Source organism: Phyllostomus hastatus, unplaced genomic scaffold, assembly GCF_019186645.2.
Source record: "Phyllostomus hastatus isolate PE091 unplaced genomic scaffold, TTU_PhHast_1.1 phas_contig_1, whole genome shotgun sequence".
NCBI lineage: Eukaryota > Metazoa > Chordata > Mammalia > Chiroptera > Phyllostomidae > Phyllostomus > Phyllostomus hastatus.
Window position 1 is genome coordinate 8,733,775 of NW_025333498.1, and position 5,104 is coordinate 8,738,878.

The 5,104-nt window shown below is 36.0% G+C and overlaps 1 pseudogene; it reads right to left on the reverse strand.

The window, feature by feature from the left end:
- Window positions 1-2,182: 2,182 nt before the first annotated feature.
- Window positions 2,183-2,638, reverse strand: LOC123814420 (annotated as a pseudogene).
- Window positions 2,639-5,104: the final 2,466 nt, after the last annotated feature.

A 5,104-nucleotide genomic window follows, 5' to 3' on the forward strand; every position in this document is an offset into this window, starting at 1 on the left:
TTTCTAGTTAACTTTTCTGGAAAGATGCCTCATAACAGGACTTGATATAATTACCAAGAATATTGGTGGTTTCTGAGTACAGCCACCAGAATGCTTATAAAAAGTCTTCTAAATATTTTAAAGGTTAAGAAGTGAAACCATAATTCAAATGATTACAATTAATTAAATAATACATTTAAAATACACAATGTAATAATGTCTGAACCATTATTTTAAAAATACAGCAATTTCTCAAAAACAGAACTACCAGATGATTCAGCAATCCCATTTCTGTATATATATATATATTTTTTTCTGACTATATATATATTTTTGAATACACACACACACACACACCTCCAAAAGAATTTGAAGCAGGGTCTGGAAGAAATATTTGCACACCATGATCATGTTCTACCTCAATGTTCTTCATCAGTTGAGTGATGCAATACGATGAAAATGGACACAGCTATGGGCAACTGATGATTGGCAGCGTCCTCACAACAATGTGCCTGCTCACAAATCATGTCTCCTGCAGAGTTTTTTGGTAAAACTTCAAATCACCCAGGTGACTCAGCACTCCTACAATCCAGATTTGGTGACCTGTGACTTCTGGCTTTTCCCAAAATTGAATCACCTTTGAAAGGGAAGAGATTTCAGACTGTCGATGAGATTCAGGAAAATATGCTAGGGCAGCAATGGAAGACTCCAACAAAGGACTTTGCAGAGTGATCTGAACAGTGGAAGAGATGCTGGGAGAGCTATGTAAGGTCCTAAGGTGCCTATTCTGAAAGGGACTAAGGTGTCATTGTCCTATGTGCAACATTTCTTGTATCTTGTATCTTCAATAAATGTCTATTTTTCATATTACATGGCTGGATACATTCGGGACATATTATTCAGCATTAGAAAGAAAGGATATCCTGTTGTACGTCATAACATGGATGAACTTTGAGAACATTATTCTAAGTTAAATAAAGTCATCACAAAAAGACAGATTCACAGAAACAGATTCTAGAATGGTAGTCACCAGAGGCTTAAGAAAAGGAGGAAATAAATTGTTGTTTAATGGGTATAGATTTTTTAGCTTTGCAAGATATAAAGGTTCTGGTGGCCTGCTATAAAAGAATGTGAATATTAATATTACTGAACTGCATATATAAGAGTTAAAATAAAAATGCTATGCACTTTTTACTGTAATTAAAAATAAAAATTATATATAAATATGTAAAACATAAAATATTTCACAAGTCATAAAATGTCAGAATTGAATAGAATCTCAAGTATCATTAAATCCAACATCTGTCATTATTACACATGACTAACTACACAGAAGAGGTAATGTGCTTTGCAGAAAAGCACATGGCTCTTTAGTGGATAAATTAGGTAGCAAAATCAGATAGCATGCATTACTATAGAGCTCTTTATAACTAAGATAACAATTCCTTTTGGGGGATGTGCTTTAAAATTAACACCAACAGCCCTGCTGGTGTGACTCAAACAATTGAGTGCCATCTTATAAACTGAAAGGTTGCTGGCTGGGAGTCCCTGTCTGGGCAGGTGGGGCCATGGGAGAGGCAACATCTCTCACACATGGATGTTTCTCTCTCTCCCACCCCCTCTCTCTAAAAAGAAATAAGTAAAATTTTTAAATTAACACCAAACAAGCAGTGTGTGGGTTTCTATTTATGGGTGTTTTGTTTTGTTTTGTTTTTGGCATACTAACTATAATATATTATATTTAATTCTTCATGTTTATTAGGTGAAAATATTTGTAAAATATCCACACTTTTCTACCCTTCTCATGTAAGGAGAAAGGAGTGAGTTTTCCCATAACAATTTTGCAGAAAAATTCACTGCTCTTTTGGACATATGTTTGTTCTAAGTTAATCATTTCCCTTCCTTTAGCATAAATTCATAAGAAAATGAGCTCCATCATGTCAGGTGTTTCCTAGTAAAGCTCATTTCCCACCTTTCTCCCTAACTGGGGCAGAGCATCATTCATTCAGCACCAGCTATTTATTTTTGGAATACCTTAAAATTTTTATCCTTTTTTTTACAGATTACCTAGACCACTTTTGATTTAAAAAACTGTAGAAAGTTAGCAAGTGGAACTCAAAGTGATGGAACATGCTAATTTTCCACAGAGTCCTGCTTTGCCAGGTGTCAGAATGCACTGCTGGAGGGTCTCTGCTCGCATTCACTAGAATCTAATCCAACACTTTTTAGTCCACAGGCCACTTTTCCCCTATTTCTGTTTAAACTCTTCAGCATTCTTACAGAATTATTTATGGTCCTTAGAATATTTTTCAAATAGGTCAGTCCAAAGGGGTCATTCACCAGTGCTATCAGGGACTGGATTGAGTTTGGTTGCTGGCTTCCAGTTTTCAGAACTAATTACTGGCAGACAGATCTGCCCCTTTTCATCAATGTTAGGGCGATAGATGTTTCTTTTCAATGTGATCATCAGTGGTTTGAATGGATATTCTGCTAGAAGGTTTATTTCTATTGGAAAGTTCCCTTTATTATATGGCGGGTTGTTAAGTACAATAAGCCCTTGATACGTCAATAAATTAACTTCCTCAATATTAAGGAAGTTTTTCATTTCATCTTTGTGAATTTCTTCAGGCTTTTTCGTGAGTTTCTTACTGGCTGCCATCTTGGATCTGAGCACCAACAATTGTTTATTTGTGCTGCAGGGAAAAGAAAAGGGGAAAAACTTCCTCTTCATTAAAAAAGGTATCACAGTAAGTAACAAAAAGTAAAAGTAGTTTAGGATAGATTGCATTTGGATTCACAACAGCTGCTGTTGTTAACAAGTCCATGGCCTAAGGCCTAATCAAAAGATTAAGTAACATCCTAGGATTTTATAATGTATTTCTAAGATCTGTAAAAGAGAGAAATCTAATTTCAGAATTACATACAACTATTATTCATATTATGCAATCTCCCTTTTGACTACTTAATTGATTTATCTTCTATTCAATTAGTTGGTCAAGTCATAAATGAGAAAGAAGCATTGTAGACTCCAGGAAGTAGGAAACGTCAGAAATGGATAAAGCATAAAGATGACATTACCATTTCTTCTTGCTTTGAATTCCAAAGACCTTTTTAAATACATTTCTCAATGAAACATTGTACATGCTCTTAAGGTATTTTCTCTTAATGAAAATTTCCCCTTTCATCCCATTCTTTGCTTCCTTCTCTTTTCTCCTTCCTCTCTTCTCTTCTCTTCTCTTCTCTTCTCTTCTCTTCTCTTCTCTTCTCTTCTCTTCTCTTCTCTTCTCTTCTCTTCTCTTCTCTTCTCCTCTCCTCTCCTCTCCTCTCCTCTCCTCTCCTCTCCTCTCCCTCTCCTCTCCTCTCCTCTCTCTCCTCTCCTCTCCTCTTCTCTTCCTCTCCTCTCCTCTCCTCTCCTCTTCTCTTCTCTTCTCTTCTCTTCTCTTTTCTCTCCCTCCCCTCCCCTCCCCTTCCCTTTGCTTCCCTTCCCTTCCCTTCCCTTCCCTTCCCTTCCCTTCCCTTCCCTTCCCTTCTTTCTTATTAACAGAATAAGAAGAAGCAGCATTGAAATATGAAGTTAAATGAAGGATCTTTTTTGTTCCTGAGAAACCTGCACATACTGCTAGAAATCCCTACAAATGGAATTGATGCCAAATTCAGGTGGAGACCGTGTTGCTGTATTTAGGATAGTCCCAAAGAGCCAAAAGAAGTAGAAAGATATTAATATTAAACATATATTTTAACAAGTTAATACCTATGAAAAGTAGCTTGGACCCATTAGGAAATACTTGAAATTTTATCATTAAATATAATTAAAATCTAACTGTGATTTGATGGAAAAATACTTACAGAATTATGGTTTGGGTTGCATATTTTAATTAGAAACATGATTTGTATTTTAACAAAAAGGGAAATTCCACAAAGTTATGAGTTCTGTCCAGAAGGTATCCAGACATGTAATATGAAAAATACAGATGCTTGTTGAAGAAGATACAAGATAAAAGAAACATTGTACATAGGACAATGATGCCTCAGTCCCCTTCAAAGTAGGCACCTTGGGAACTCACACAGTTCTCCCAATCACCATCAACTGCCCCATCCTATTATCCTAAACCTCTTTGATTATCTGAAATCTCTTCTCTTTCAGAGGTGATTCTAGTTTTAGGGAAAAAAAAAAAACAAAAAAAAAAAAAACAGAAGTCACAGGGTGCCAAATCTGGGCTGTAGAGGGGTTGAGTCACCTGGGTAATTTATGAAAACTCTGCACAAGACAAAATGCATGAGTGGGAGCATTCTTGTGATGATGCTGCCAATCACCAGTTGCCCCTAGCAGTGGCCTTCTGAATCATCCAAATAGTTTCCATGGAGGAATGTTCAAGCTTAATGCATAATTTGAGGCAGATTTGTTGATCTACTTGTTCAGTCATTTTGAATGTGACAGCCACACAGTACACATGCTCACTCAACAGCATCTACCACCTCCACTGACTTATACAGTGAAGTAGTCATTGTTCATTCATGTGCATTCCAGTCCACTCTCCTTGGCTGCCAGGTTATATCAGTGAGAAAGGTTGGGGTAGTATTGGTGGAATCCAGATAAAAGTAAGTGCTAGAGCAGAAAAAAAGAGAATTAATCACAGAATACTAAAAGTGTACTTTTTTTTTGTTGACAGACTCCAAATTCTTTGTTCACTTTTTTTTTTTTGCTATATCCAAACAAAAATGATCTCAGAATCTCTCTGCCCTGACTCCTTTGCTCTTCAGAGCATGGGTGCTGACTTTATTTATCCTCTACATTAACATCTAAAGTGTTACATAATTTACAAATGTAAGACTTTATGGCTAACAATGACCATAACATGTACCAGACACAGAAATTTTCTATCTGCATGTTTCTCTCTTTATAAATCAGCTTTTCACTATGGTTTGAGAAAATGTTTTTTGTTCCATAGTTACTCTCATTCTTTAATCAAGTTCTGGTTCCCAATCCATGGTCACTCATGCACTACTAGTAGGAAAATGTATTTTCACAATACAATGCTGTTTTCTCAAATTTTTTCAATTATGCATTCAATGTTATTTTATATTAGATTCAGGTGTACAGCACAGTGGCTAGACAATCATATAC